The sequence below is a fragment of the Oryctolagus cuniculus genome, chromosome 7, assembly GCF_964237555.1.
Source record: "Oryctolagus cuniculus chromosome 7, mOryCun1.1, whole genome shotgun sequence".
In the NCBI taxonomy this organism is placed as follows: Eukaryota; Metazoa; Chordata; class Mammalia; order Lagomorpha; family Leporidae; genus Oryctolagus; species Oryctolagus cuniculus.
In genome coordinates, this window is record NC_091438.1 from 5,410,572 (window position 1) to 5,426,300 (window position 15,729).

Consider the following 15,729-nt stretch of genomic DNA (forward strand, 5'->3'; position numbering starts at 1 on the left):
AACAGAGATAGATAAAATGTGGCCTCACTGGAATATAATATTACTATGATCCTAGAATTCATGAGGGGAGACTCTGCAATGTGGATGTCTGTCCTTTTGACATGTAGCTAATATTCTCCAGGTTCTTTTTTTTTATCCCAGTGGTGTGCTGGAGCTAGCATCATATTGACTTGTGGTTTCCCGTTGTAAATGTTTCAGGAATTTGGTTAGTCATTGACATCAACCTGATAACTTGGAATCAAGGGTGTGAGCAGTATCTCCTTCTTGGGTATCAGCAAATGTTACCGTCAGTTTCTCCCCTGGCAAGTTGCTAAAAATTTACCAGCACAACACTACTTCTGTCACAAAAAGAAGCCACAGGCTCCTCCCATGCTTTAACTGCTGTAGCTGTGTGACCATCCCTTTCTCTGAGGAACCCTGGCTCCTTTGAGCAAGAAAAACACTTAGAATGCAAGATTCTGAGGATAGATGAATGCCACTGGGCTAGGGTGGCCAAAACTAGGAAAGAGTGTGTGTGTGTGTGTGTGTGTGTGTGTGTGTGTAAATGCCTACACTAGGAAATAAATGTATATGCATAGATATACACACACACACATCTTAGTTCTAAATAAACATTTTGTTTGCAATTATTTTTTAAATTTCATTTGTGAGAGGGGAAGGGGGGAAAGAGAGAGAGAGAGAGAGAGAGGGAGAGGGAAAAAGAGAGAGAGAGAGACAGACCCAATTCCCTGGTTCACTCCCAGATGCTAGTAATAGCCGCGCCTGGGCCAGGTGAACACCAGCAGCCAGGAACTGATCTGAGTCATTCATATGCGTGGCAGGGACTCAACCTCATGAGCCATCATCTACTGCCCCCCAAGCTGTGCATTAACAGGAAGCTGGGGTCAGGAGCAGTGCTGGGACTCAAATCCAGGCATGCCGACAAGGGATACTCCTCAAGGAATAATAGCAGCTACCTTGTTGGCAATGAAATGCTTAGCAGAATGGGAACAGGAAGTGCTTAGCAGAGTTACTAATAGGAAATGAGCACTCAATAAATAGGAATCTTCCATAGGTTTTGTTATAATTGTTGTCAAGCATCTATCAAGTGTGAAACCAAAGGCCTAGACAGAGTGAATGTGGAGGTGAATAGACCTTGGTGTTTGCCACCCCAATGCATGTTGGGAAAGTAGACACGCGTGCAACACCTCCCTGAATAGTGGATCTTCCACTTCCCAGAGACGCTTTGTGCGTCCGAGTACGTTAGAATTTGTTAGTGTTAAGTCTGGGTTTCTCGACCTCGGCGTCACTGACATCTGGGGCAGGGAATTATTTGCGGGGCACTTTTCCATGCAGTTTAGGCTATTTAGAAGCTTGGATGGTCTTAATCCACTCCATGCGACACTCACTACACTCACTCTCCTCCCACTTACTGGAACCCCATATGTCTCTAGATATCCGCAGAGGTCCTTTGGGGGCTGTGTCCTCCCTCCCCACTCCTCAGTTGAGAACCGTTAGTCTAAAAGGTTGTCTCTGACTTAAGTACATTTTGTTTTCACTATGAGAAACAAAATTCTGATTTATTCTTTAAAAATTCTTTTTTTTTTTTTTTTTTTTGACAGGCAGAGTGGAGAGTGAGAGAGAGAGAGAGAAAGGTCTTCCTTTTGCCGTTGGTTCACCCTCCAATGGCCGCCGCAGCCGGCGCGCTGCGGCTGGCACACCGTGCTGATCTGAAGCCAGGAGCCAGGAGCCAGGTGCTTCTCCTGGTCTCCCATGGGGTGCAGGGCCCACGCACCTGGGCCATCCTCCACTGCACTCCCGGGCCACAGCAGAGAGCTGGCCTGGAAGAGGGGCAACTGGGACAGAATCCGGGGCCCCGACCGGGACTAGAACCCGGTGTGCCGGTGCCGCAAGGCGGAGGATTAGCCTAGTGAGCCGCAGCACCGGCCTTTAAAAATTCTTAATAGAATTACTTTATATTATGCTCGGACTGAAAACCAGTGACACAATTCAGAGTCAGGCTGCAAATAGTTTTGGCTTTGAATCGGCAGCCCCTGATCTGAGTCCCGAGTTCTGATGTGTGCACATTCTGGTCAGAGTCTTCCTCCTAGGAGATTGGGGAACAGGGCTTCTGTAAGAATTACAGTAAAGATTTCTGCCAACCTTCAGACAAACCCAGTCATTCCCCTCTAGCCTTTTCGCCCACTTCCCTCTTGTTTCATTTCACATTCTGGCTAAATCGAAAGTTCTTTGTCTAATGAACATTAATTGGATGAACGAGTAGATATTTATTAACTTTGCTAAAAGAAGTAAGAGGGAAAATTATTACTGCATTTTACAAAGAATTTCATTCATCAAAAATAGTTCAGGAAGTCAGTAGCAGCCTAAGCCAGAATTAAGTCAGATTGTTTTAGAATTACTCCATTCCTTCCGCTGGGGCCTCTTAAACATTTTTGCACAAGGATCACTAGACAGTGCTAAAATCATTGCAATCTCTGTAAGTCTATAGTCTCCCTTGTTAGTGGAGAAAGAACTTGGTGTTAAAGAGTTGAAGAGGAATACAATAAACAGCTGAAACAGGCATCAACATGGTTAATTGCATAAATGCAAGCTATTTCAAAATGTTCATGGAAAATGGAATTAAAAGATAAGATTATTCTAGTGCAAAATATTTTGGAATCTATGCATCAGTTTCTCTTAATATGCATTTTCTAGGAATTTTTTTGATGTTCCCTCAAGTGCATGGATTTCAACAGTTTTTACACCCAAATAAACTTATCTTTTAATTCCATTTTCCACAAGCTTTTTGAAGCCCCATCATACAAAATGATTAACACAAGTAAACCCTTCACCCTCAGGACAGCACTGAGGTCCTGAATACAAAGGCCCTTTCGTTTTGCATAGTCTCCTAGCCTAGGGATTTCTGGGATTTGAGCAGTGTAGGGGGCAGAGGGGCTGCTTTGCATCATTGCCCAGGGTTGCAGGGCAACAAGCTCTCAGCTAAAGACCGGGTTAGAGTCCTCAGCAAACTCCTGCAGGGTGCTGACTTTAGTGCACGGATTCCAACTTCTGGCAAGTTACCATTGTTAATGGGCTGCTGTTTGTAAAATCCATCTAAGAGGAGGAGAGGCATTGGGCTTAAGAACTGCAGGGAGGATTCTCAATGATGGGTCACCTTGCTTGCCATCTGGGGATCTTTGCAGTTTAAAAACTGGTGACTGGGGCCAGCAATCTCAAGGATTGACTGGGATGTCCCAGTCCACACTGACTTCTTTGGGTTTTTTTGTTTTGTTTTGTGTGGTTTTTTTTTTTTGTTTGTTTGTTTGTTTGTTTGTTTTTTTGACAGGCAGAGTGGACAGTGAGAGAGAGACAGAGAGAAATGTCTTCCTTTTCCGTTGGTTCAACCCCAATGGCCGCTATGGCCTGCGCACTGTGCTGATCCGAAGCCAGGAGCCAGTTGCTTCTCCTGGTCTCCCATGCGAGTGCAGGGCCCAAGGACTTGGGCCATCCTCCACTGCACTCCCGAGCCACAGCAACCGGGACAGAATCCGGCGCCCTGACCGGGACTAGAACCTGGGGTGCCGGCGCCGCAGGCGGAGGATTAGCCCAGTGAGCCACGGCGCCGGCCCATACTGACTTCTGCCACCACACCCCACTGTCCCTGTGCACCCCACTGTTCCTGCCAGTTACACAGCCTGTGAGTCACCTTTATTTAAAAAAAAAAAAAAAAGGCAAAGCAAAAGCAGTAGAAACAGGTTTCTTGGACTAGGCTACAAGAAGGGATAATGATTCTTTCTCTGTGTACTTATTGACATTCATTGAGCAGCACGTAGTTTATTGTAGCTTGAGTTTGCGATGGAGCATCTATATTTAATTCCACAAGCTGTCGGGCAACTCATATATTTACAAACACGGCCCCAGAAACAAAGTGCATGCTGGTCACATCTGCATCTATGACATCCTGGGAGCTCGGTGCCATTTGGCACCGCTCAGGGCATTCTCGTTTTACATTCTGGTTGGTGCCCAGGCCCAGATAGGGCAGAGCCTGGGCTAAAGGTTCAGATTCAGTGACAGGCCTGGCAGAAAGCCAATAGCACGGGGCACACGGAGGGCAGCAGGTCAGCAAGGAGAGCGCCTGGGCGGCCCCACCTCCGTTCTGCAGCCTGCACCGTGATGAGCTATTTCTATGTGATTGGCTTGGGTTTGTTTTGGCTTTGCTGGATTTAAACTCCCTTACGTGTATACAGAATCTCTGGTGGAAAGTGAGTTTGGGCCTAAGCACTGGAAAGCAGGTTGGAAGAAGGCAAGGACAGAAAAGGTTTCCCTTCCGGAGGATGGAACTGGCTGTCTGCAAGGGGTGTGGAGTGGGTATCTCAGCCAGCTTGAGCAGGCAGAGCTATAGGGAGTGGCTGTGCATGTCCAGGGACAGGGACCAGATGGCATGATTTGGGTGATTACCGTGACAGGAGTTCCCCCATACAGGCCAGAATATGCCAAGAGGAACCCTAGACAGTAGTACAGTTCAGAATAGGCAGAAGGGCAGACGATTCTTACAGGTCTGTCTCGCTGCTGCAAGCAGTGGGGGAGCTGAGAGCTGACGGCATGGGGCCAGCAAGGGTATGGCCCCTTCTACCCTAGATGGATGGGCTGAGGGCGTGCGGAAAGGCAGCAGAAGGGAACTCAGGCACAGGCTGTTGGGTCGTGAGGATCTAAGGGAAGAGCCGTGTAACTCAGGGGCACACTGGATACCAGCACAGTGGAGTGTCCACCAGGCCAGGCGGGGAGAGTCCTGACCCCCTGCTTTTTGAAGCTGCAAAGTGAAATGTCACTGCTGTCTCACTGAGCCAAGCCGAGCGGATATCTACACAGGAGTGGCGGCTTCCAAAGAAGCGGGAGGCTTAACCACCCCTATTCAAGCTGGGAAATGATTTTAGGTCAATCTTGCTTTTGCACTCTGAAATTTTAGACGTTTCCTCAATCCATATCCATTTTTTTAAGTGAGTGTGACTTGAAGGAATTTAGGATAACCCCCTGTGACCACGGCTCCCTTATTAAGGGCTGTGGCTCTTAAGTGTATAGGTCATTTAAACAGCACAAAGGATTCTCTCAGCAGAACACTGCTGGCGGCTAAGCTCCCAGGTTTTCTCCGTGAACTGGACATCCCACGGATGCTCCTCAACTTCTGAGGAGGTCATTTTCTGAGAAACTAATCACAGGTTGAAAAGATCCTAAGCCGGGCCGGCGCCGCGGCTCAGTAGGCTAATCCTCCGCTTTGCGGCGCCGGCACACCGGGTTCTAGTCCCGGTTGGGGCGCCAGATTCTGTCCCGGTTGCCCCTCTTCCAGGCCAGCTCTCTGCTGTGGCCAGGGAGTGCAGTGGAGGATAGCCCAAGTGCTTGGGCCCTGCACCCCATGGGAGACCAGGATAAGTACCTGGCTCCTGTCATCGGATCAGCGCAGTGCGCTGGCCGCGGCGGCCATTGGAGGGTGAACCAATGGCAAAGGAAGACCTTTCTCTCTGTCTCTCTCTCACTGTCCACTCTGCCTGTCAAAAAAAAAAAAAAAAAAAAAAGAAGAAAAAGAAAAAAAAAGATCCTAAGCAGAAGATGCATTTAATACACCTACCCTACGGACCAGCCTAGCTTGGCAACACCGCCCTGTGGAGCGTGGGCTGTTTCTCCTCGTGGCCGAGGGGCTCTGCACAGGAGCTGTGGCTGCTGCTGCCGCCGCCGTGCACCCTGGGAGAACCTTGCACCATACATCGCCATGGGCAGAAAAGATCAAATTTCCAAACACAAAGCACAGTTTCTGAAGAATGCGACCGTTGCCTGTGTCGTCAGGTTGGGGACCGTCTGTAACAGCACCAGCCTCAGAATTACTATTTTTTCTTTGCTTTGCTTTTATGTTTTTATTAATATAAAGAGGAAAGATTTCATAGGTACAATTCTAAGAAGATAACCATACTTCATCTCTCCACTTTTCCCTCCCTCAATCCCCTCTTTGCTTCCTTTCTTTTTTTCTTTTATTTTTGCAAAAACGTCATTTCAGTCTGCTCTATAATCCCAGGCTTAATGCACCACTAACTATGATGTTCAACAAGTAAAAAAGAGAAAGACCACAGTTCCACAGGAGCATAAACAAGGGCTAAACCCAACAAATCACAAGGTGCCCATTTTGTTCCTATACATTTTTTGTGTTCTATGTTTAGTGCCACATATCAGAGAAAACATATGATATTTGTCTTTTGGGGACTGGCTTATTTCACTAAGCATCCATTTGGTTGCAAAAGACAAGATTTCCTTCTTTTTATGACTGAGTAGTATTCTAAATGAGTTAATGCATGCAAAGTGCTTTTGTTGATGTCTGGCACATTGCAACCAATATCTAAGCGTAATTGGAGGTGATTGGAATGGGAGATCTGGGACTCATAGGTTTCAGATTTTGCCTTTTTGAGTTTTTCATGGAGACGTGTGAAATAGAGACAGAACAAGCTCTGAGTTTAGGCTTGAGAGACTCAAATTCAAGTCCTGGCTTTGCTCCAAACCAGTGGTGGGCCCTTGAATGATTCATTGGACTTCTGCAGCTAGAAGGTTCCTCGTTCAGTGTGAAATGTTAAGCAGTTTCCACACTGACTCACAAGTGGAGAGCCGTATCAACATCTTCAGGAGAGTTGTTCCAACGATTCCAAAATAGAAAACATACATACATACCCCAGCCCAAGATGCAAGTTAGTCCCTTCTTCCCTCCCTGTCTCCATTCTAACCTCCAGCCTCCCCCGTGAACACAACCACTGCCAGCACTCGGGCTGCTGAGAACGCCGGGCCAGGAGCCTCCAATGTCATCATGTGTCCAGGTGGAAGCCAGGCAAGACCTAAACACGGCAGGAAGGCAGTGTAGCCACACAAGCTACACGGAGCCTGACTTTGAAAGGAGACTTTTCTCCCTGGAGAAAAGGAGTCTGAATGACGTGTTGGGCACTTGTAGGGTGAGAGTGGATACAGGGCAGGTCTCACAGCCAGCCAGCTGAGGAAACATGGGAGTACAGGAGAAAGGCCAGGGGGCCTGGACTGAACCCCCACTGCCATGGCTGACTGGGGAGCTCTGGGGGCGGGGGCAGTGGGAGGGTCGCCGCGTGACCTGCAGGGACTGCCAGAGGCTCATGGGAACACAGGTGTTAGGAGAGGCTTTATCCTCACAGGCTCCCGTTTTCTTACCTATAAACAAGAGCCACCACACCAGTGGAAAACCAAAGATGTCTAATAATACGTGTCAAAGCAGTGGAAAAAATAAGAGTGAACACACACAGTACTCACCAGGGCCAGGCATTTTTTTTTTAAGATTTATTTTATATGAAAGGAAGAGTTACAGAGAGGCAGAGGCAGAGAGAGGTCTTCCGTCTGCTGGTTCACTCCCTAACTGAATGCATTGGCCGGAGCTGCGCTGATCTGAAGCCAGGAGCCAGGAGTTTTTCCAGGTCTCCCATTGGTGTGGCAGGGGCCCAAGGACTTGGGCCATCTTCTACTGCTTCCCCAGGCCACAGCAGAGAGCTGGATCAGAAGTGGAACAGCTAGGTCTCAAACTGGCCAGGCATTTAAAAAAATTGTTTATTTGAAAGGCAGAGTTATGGAGTTGGAGGCAGGGAGGGGGACAGAGAGGGATCTTCCATCTGCTGGCTCTCTCTGCAAATGGTTGCCATATCCAGGGGCCTGGGGCTCCAGCCTGGTCTCCTCCACGGGTGAGAGTGTCTCGGGCCCTTGGGCCATCTTCTGCTGACTCACAAACCTGGCTCTGCTGTGGAGTCCCATACTGACGCCGCATCGAGCAGCTGATGGGGGCCGGCGAGTTGGGTCTCAGGGCCTGGAAGAAGAAGGCAGATTGGTTCTCAGGGCCACAGGGAGCCACTGGGCTTCTTAAAGAATTCTTAAAGAGAGAAGCTCCTTCTTAAAGAAGAAGAAATGGTTCTGAGGGAGGCCAATGTGGATAGAGAGCACACAGAAGTGGCAAGAGGCTTTGGAATGTGCAGACTTTTGTTCAGAGCTTCTCCTTGGTTGGCAGTGTGATTTTCTCTTTTCTGGAGACCCCCTCGACCAGGGGCACAGGGGCCTCCCTGGACTGCACACTTGAACCTGGGCTCTCTGGTGCAAGGCTCCGGGCAAGCCTGTCCGTTAGCTGGCCTCACCAAGGGAAGTGCAAGGACACTGGTGGGCAGGTATGAAGCTTCTGCCTCTGATGGATGACTGTCCCTGCAAAGTGAAGGGCTGGTTATCACACAGAGAAGCCTGGAAACGTGGGGCCCAGAGCGGACGGAGCCGACAGGCCTGAAGTCACTGATGTGTGTGTGGCGTGGGTGTGATGTTCCAAGCTTACTCCAGAATCCACAAGCCCTGAGATTTGTTCCTGCCCTGTGAGGGCAGAGGCTCGGTCTGTGCCGTTCATCAGCTATACGCCCACCACCTAGGACAGTCCTTGTGCACAGACCCTGCTAGTAACTGACCAACTGACTGATGGGCAGAGGCAGGTGAGGATGAGAACACAATGTCTGGTTTCTTTTCTTTCCTTTTTTTTTTAAGATTTACTTATTTGAAAGAGTTACACAGAGAGCGAAGGAGAGGCAGAGAGAGAGACAGACAGAGGAGGTCTTCCATCCGCTGGTTCACTCCCCAGATGGCTGCAAGAGCCAGAGCTGTGCTGATCCAAAGCCAGGAGCCAGAAGCTTCCTCTGGGTCTCCCATGTGGCTGCAGGGGCCCAAGCACTTGGGCCATCTTCCACTGCTTTCCCAAGCCATAACAGAGAGCTGGATCGGAAGCAGAGCAGCCGAGACTCAAACCGGCACCCATACGGGATGCAGGCACTGCAGGCGGTGGCTTTACCCTCTACACCACAGCTCTGGGACCAATGTCTGAGTTTCACCTCTGCCTTCCTGTGCAGCAGCCTCTGGGTAGCCCTGGCCTCCCTCCCTCCCCTCCCCTCCTCCCTTAGTGCTTTCAAATTAGTCAGAACATTTAGTAAACAGTAATTATGATTAGCTCTTACCTCTGCATAAATAATCGTTAATATTGTTGACCTGAATCTATGCAGGGGAAGTTATCCATAGCTTCCACAATTTTAAGTCATTTCCTGACTCAGAATGGGAAAAGGCATCAAGTGCAACCTGCTGGTTGCACACCAATCCTGGGGGTGGAGGTCAAGGTCGTATTTGGATCCTTGTGGGGACAGTGGCATTGGAGGTGCTACAGGTGCCTGGGTTCACTTGAGAGCAACGAGAACTCTGGACGCGCAGCCGGAAATATGTTGCCAGGACAAGAGCACCGTGGTTAGTCTGTTGAGGCGGGCAGCCCCTCCCAGCAGCAGGGAAGAGTGGAATCATTGATCCGAGCCGATCGCACCCCCACATACACTCTCGCCTCTAAGAATGCCTTGTCTTTCCTCCCATCTGCTCTCGCTCTCTAGTAAAAATAGGCCTCCCCTCAAGAGTTGGGGATGACAAGGACAAATCACACTTTCTATTTTTTGTTTGACCACCGCCACCTTCAGATATAGTCAAGAAAACATCTCCTCAATAGAGTTGGCCAATTAACCACTTAAATGGCTTGAGAACTTATTTAATGTCACTGCCTAATGACTTTATGAAATGTCACTGCTCCGGCAGGCACACATTTCTGCTCCATACCTCACTTCTCTCATGCTCTGCTCCCTTTCTGGAACACAGAGCTTCTCCAAAGACTGATATCCTAACGCCTTCCTCTTCCACGCGAGACTGTGCTCCTTGTGTTTGCATAGAGTTATGGGATGTCAGCGCTGGGCAGGTTTGTGGGATCATCTTGCTTCATCAATCATTTTACTGATGAGTACCGTGAGGCTCCCACAGGGAAAAGACTTGCCTAAGGGCATGTACTTGTAAGTGCAAAGCCTGCTGTCTTGTGTGTGTGAATTTATAGCTGTAACTCATGTAACTGATGCAGTGAGGTGTAAATGCCGTGGGATTGGGGACAGGTGGACCTGGCTCAGCTACTGCAATTTGTAACCTGGTACAAAATTCCCTTATCCGTTCCCAGCCTCAGTGTTCTCATCTGTTAAAAGCAACAATTCTGTTATCTCTGTGATAATTAAATTAGTGATATTATTAATTATAATAACCCTTGCATACCTACTTTACCTTTTCTCATGGCCATGGCTTAATCGTATCTTTAATACCTCCATGAAATAACTCCAAATCTTCTGTTTATATCTCACATTTTTAAATAAGATTTTTCTATTTATTTGAAAGGCAGAACAACAGAGAGAAAGAGGGAGAGACACAGAGATCTTCATCCACTCCCCTAAGGGCTGTAATGTTAGAGACTGCACCAGGCCAAAGCCAGAAGACTGGAACTCTATCCAGGTCTCCCATGTGGGTGACAGGGGACCAAGCACTTGGGACATCTTCCGCTGCCTTCCCAGGTGCATTAGAGAGCTGGTTTGGAAGCTGAGCTGCTGGGACTTGAACCAACACTCCTATGTAGGATACCAGTGTTGTAGGTGGTGGCTTAACCCCTGCACCACAGCACTGACACCTGAACCTCACTTTTGAAGGCATAGTACATGAGCAGCTGATGCCCTAATCCTAACTTATTTGTCTTTTTTTTTTTTTTCGATAGGCAGAGTTAGACAGTGAGAGACACAGAGAGATATAAACAGTGTGAGAGAGACATAGAGAGTTATAGACAGTGAGAGAGAGACAGAGAGAAAGGTCTTCCTTCCATTGGTTCACCCCCTAACGACCGCTACAGCCGAGGTTGTGCCAATCCGAAGCCAGGAGCCAGGTGCTTCTTCCCGGTCTCCCATGTGGGTGCAAGGGACCCAAGCACTTGGGCCATCTTCCACTGCCCTCCTGGTGTCCCAACCAGGACTAGAACCTGGGGTTCCAGTGCCGCAGGTGGAGGATTAGCCAAGTGAGCCATGGCACTGGCCACTTCTTTGTCTTTTGATATACCTAGAGAAGATGGAGACTGGAAACAATAGACAACACAGAAGCTCCAGAAGTTGGCAGCTGGCTGATAATCTCTGTGGGGTAGAAGGGTAATCCTATTAAGTGCTGTCACTGTGAACATTGCACTGCCTATTTTTGTGTGACCACATCTACAGTGCTCGATTTTCTCTATTGACAAAACTGTGACCCATTTAATTCACAGCTTACGGAATAGATTTGAGCTAACGCACTCACTGAAGGAAGCCCTGTGACTGGCTGTCCTTATACCCTCGGTGCAAGCTCATTTATTGCTTGTTTGGGTGTTAGACTGTCTCAGGCATGGTCACAGTCAATGAAATCGCTAAATTTATAATTCTTTGCAGCAAGGAGCTCATTTAGCCATCGCTCTCGAACATGACCACGTGACATGAGGTTTACCGACACAACCATTTAGGACAAGAAGGAAAAATGGGAGGATGATGTGGAAGTCGCTAATTGTTTTCTCCCACTGCGTATTAGCAGTGCAGCCAGAAGTCATGAGAATTCAGACAGGTAAAATTGGCCTGACAGGTTGCTGCGACAGAATTTCTGGTGTTATCATTGTGGAGCAAAAACAGGAAATGGCCAAAGCGGTTCCTGTTCAAAAGCCTGAATTTTGCACAACTGTCAACACAGCAATTATTGTGTCCCTTTTTTTTTTTTTTTTTCCTGAGTTGAAGCAGCGCATTCTAGGGATTTGGGGGAACAAATTTTAAACCTGTTTAAAACTTCTTTTTCTTAAAGAGATTTTTATTTTTCCTGTTTAGTCAGGATGTCTTTAGATCCCGAAGAAAGCCAGTGAAGCGGAAGCCATGTGATCCTAAGGCCAGGTTTCGCAGAGGAGCAGTCAGCACCGAATTCAGGCGTTCTTGCTGTGCTCAGCAGACTTGGCCCAGCAATCAAAGCCGTTTGATTCTGAAGCTGATACTCCCACAGCCAGGCAGGTCCCAGCCCATTGTGAGCTCTGAAACAGCGTAATTACAAACAAAGAACCACAAGAAGCACACATCGACTTCACACAGGGCGTTTCTTTGCAAGAGCACACCCCTTTTCACATGCATGGTCTCACCTGCCCTTAGAAACCCCTCAACCGGAGGTGAGCACATCTACGTAGGACAGCTGCACAGGGGGCCAGTGCGCCAGGAGGTTAAACAGCTGGCTTGGCCACACACCATCACTGCCTCACAGAGACCCCTCCACCAAACGCACGGAACTAATTCATGAAATAACCTAGGGGACAGCTGCATGTGAGTGGTGGGATTTCAGGGGCCGGCATTGTGGCAGAGCAGGTACAGTCACCACCTGCATTGCCAGCATCCCATACCGGCACCAGTTTGTGTCCTGGCTGCTCCACCTCCAAGCCAGCTCCTGCTCATGGTCTGGGAAAAGCAGCAGAAAATGATCCAGGAACATCTCTCCCGTGGGAGACTCGGGTGAAGCTCCTGGCTCCTCTCATTGGCCTGTCTCAGCCCCACGCATTGTGGCAATTGGGGGAGTAAACCAATGTATGAAGATCTCTCTCTGTCTTTCTCTCTCTCTGCAACTCTGACTCTCAAAGAAATAAATCTTATCAAAAACAAAAGAAACTAAGAAGTAACCTGTGACCTTGAAGGGTCCACAAACCAGGCTGGGGAGGTGTGATGTCACTCAGCGAGTCACTCTGTCCAGGAAACTGCCAGAAAGCTGCTTCTCGCCCAGAGGGTAGTAGTATCAGGGAGGGTGAAAGCCCTCATCAAGCCAGGCCTGATGCAGAAAAGGGAGCCGGTCTGGTTGTCTGTTACCTGTCAGCATTATTACCACCAGCTGAACCACACAGAATGACACAAATTCATTATCTCAGTTTCCATGGGTCAGGAATTTGGGTCCAAGTTCACAGTTCCTCTGCACAGGGTGCTCACAGTGTGCAGTCACCTTGGGCTCAGGGTCCCTGCTGAGCTCACATGGATTGGTGACAGAGATGGCTGTTTTCTCGCTAGCTGACGGCTGAGGACTGCTCTCAGGTCTCCAAGCCCCTGTCCGGGACCCTCACGGCCTGGCCAGTCAGTGCTCTGCTCTCGAACCCTTCCCTCTGTGCTACTGGGTCATCTGCTTGGGCCATGCCCACCCAGGATTTGCTTGAAGTTATCTGTCAGTCTATCTCACTGTCGCACTGGACTTTCAACTATTATCTGGCATCTGAACTTTTGACGCATTTTGCTTTAATCAGACCTTCACTCAAAGTCAACTGGCCAATAAACGAATTATACAATTGGTGTCCCAGCAGACTCACAGGTCCCGCCCACACTGGGTGGGAGGGGACTGTGCAGGGGAATCTCTGGGACCATGTCTCCACGTTCTCCCCCCACCCATCTGTGCATTTCCACCTTACCGTGTTGGCTGCCTTGGCTTTCGGTGTCAAGTAGCTGCAATCTCCTAAATGAACATTCTCCCCCATCAATCTGCCTTTAAAAACCTGGAGCCATATTTTATGAGAAGAATTAATCACTAATGGTAGAGTTTCAGGCAATGTAATGAGCGCTTGCTTTTGTATTGTCAGTGCTTAGCATAGTATCTGGCACTTAGGAGTCTTCCATTTATGTTTCTTCAATACATGAATATGTGAATGATTAAGTGAGAAATATTTTTGGCATCCTCATCAGATTGCATCCATATAAAAAATGCCTACTCCTTTTAACTGTAAAGCTGACTCCTCTTTTTAGTTTGAAATCACATTTTTCCTCTGCAAATGCATGCTTATTATAAAATACTTAGGGATTTTCCTTCCTTCTTTTTATGATTTTCTTTTTTATATTTAACTTTTTAATCCAACTGGAACTAAGTTCCCAATATTATGTATAAAATATTTTACCCCCTATCCGATTAGACTGCATACCCTTCTCTCACAAACTACGTTCCTATATGTAATAAGGTTTATTTCCGAGTTTTCTGTTTCATTGATCGGCCTGTCCCATTGGTGTGCCACTATCGCCTGCTTTAATTATTGGAATCTTATGTTGTAAGACCTGGGAGGCAGGCACCGCCTTGTTATTCTTCCTTGCACCCTGCTCCTAACCAGTTCATTAGGCAAGGGTCTGTTTCACTGCCTGCGCCGGCTCCTAGCACGCACCTAGCACCCAGCTTCTGGGAAAGCAAGCTTGGACGAGTCCTGAGACCAGGATGTCTGACTCCCTGGCCAACGTTCAGCTGGGAGTCTCTAAGATAAATCCTTGGCTCCAGTCTCTGCATACTCCTTCACGTTTCTCACTGACCCATGGGAAACCTGGGGGCTTTGTTGAGCTGGAGCCATACCAGAGTGCCCTGTGAGTCTCTGGAAGGCAGCATACATCAAGGGCCTGCCCCATACGGAACCTGGAAGTGCCAGGGAATTAGCATCCCTGCCTGGCTTCATCCCAGGGAAGCTGTCTTGGGCTTCAGTAGCCAGAGAAACTCCTTAAGCCACGCGTTACGGGAGCAGGAGTGGGAAGTCATCCTGGCAACACTCTGAAGTGGTGCCAGGGCGGGGACATGGGCAGGACTCTGATAGCTGGTGCCAGAAGTTAAAGGCTGAAGGCGCGATTACACTTCCAACAAGGCCTGTGTACCGAACGGGGCCCTGCGCCTGCCCTGCGGTTGATGAAGGTGACTGAGCAGTCCTTTGACAAAGCGCACAGGCCGGAAAGCAGAAACCCAGCCTGAGCCAGGAGCGCAGCTACCTCGAAGGTCAGGGTCGTCGTTCCTCCAGTCAGAGAGGGCAGGGCAGGTGCTCATTCATCCCAACAAGGCAGTCAGGAGGCCCGCGTTGTGGCCACGGGAGCCGGGGCAGGAGGATACAGCAGGGCGGCGCAGCCCTGGCCTTGCCCAGGGAGGAGAGGTGGAAGTCGGTGGGCATCTGTTTGCCCGGGTGCCCTGAGAGGGCAAGAGTGCCGTCCAGCTTCCCGTTCTCACCCTTCGGAAAGAACAGACCAGATGTTCAGAGTCAGGCCGGGTCTTCCACATGACCAGTGAGACCTGTGTTTGCTAGAGCCGACAATGAACCCGCGGAGGGCAGCCTGCTCACCCTGCTTCAGGGCAGCCGGGGCACTTCACTACTTTTCTTCTTTTAAATTGTATTTAAAGTGTACACATTTCACGTATTTCCTACGTACAGATTCAGGGGCATAGTGCTGCTTCCCGCCCACGCTCCCACCCTTCCTCCTCCTCCCTCTCCTCTTCCCACTCTTAATTTTACAGAAATCTACTTTCAGTGTATTTTAGTATGTAAGATTAACCCTACACCAAGTAAAGAGTTCAAGGAATAGTATCAAGAAAAAACACTGTTCAACAGTCAAGACAGGGGCTGTAAACATCTCAAAATGTCCACTGCGGGGCCGGCACAGTGGTGTAGTGGGTAAAGCCACCGCCTGCAGTTCCGGCATCCCATATGGGTGCCGGATGCAGTCCTGGCTGGTCCACTTCCGATCCAGCTCTCTGCTATGGCCAGGGAAAGCAGTAGAAGGTGGCCCAAGTCCTTGGGCCCCTGCACCTGTGTGGGAGACCCAGAAGAAGCTCCTGGCTCCTGGCTTCGGATCAGCGCAGCTCTGGTTGTTGCAGCCATTGGGGAGTGAACCAGCAGATGGAAGACCTCTCTCTGTCTCCCTCTGCCTCTCTGAGCCTCTCCTCTCTGTGTGTAACTCTGACTCTCAAGTAAATAAATAAATCTTTAAAAAAAAAAAAAAGTCCATTGCACTCCAATGCATTACAGGTACTCCACTGTGGAGAACAGGGTTGCTGTGCCCCTCACATCAA

At 48.9% G+C, this 15,729-nt stretch overlaps 1 protein-coding gene across 1 annotated transcript in view; it reads left to right on the top strand.

Annotated features, from left to right (window-relative positions):
* BRINP2 (BMP/retinoic acid inducible neural specific 2) overlaps positions 1 to 15,729 on the top strand; it is a 131,794-nt gene that overhangs the window by 46,423 nt on the left and 69,642 nt on the right. The gene's annotated exons all lie outside the window — the stretch shown is intronic.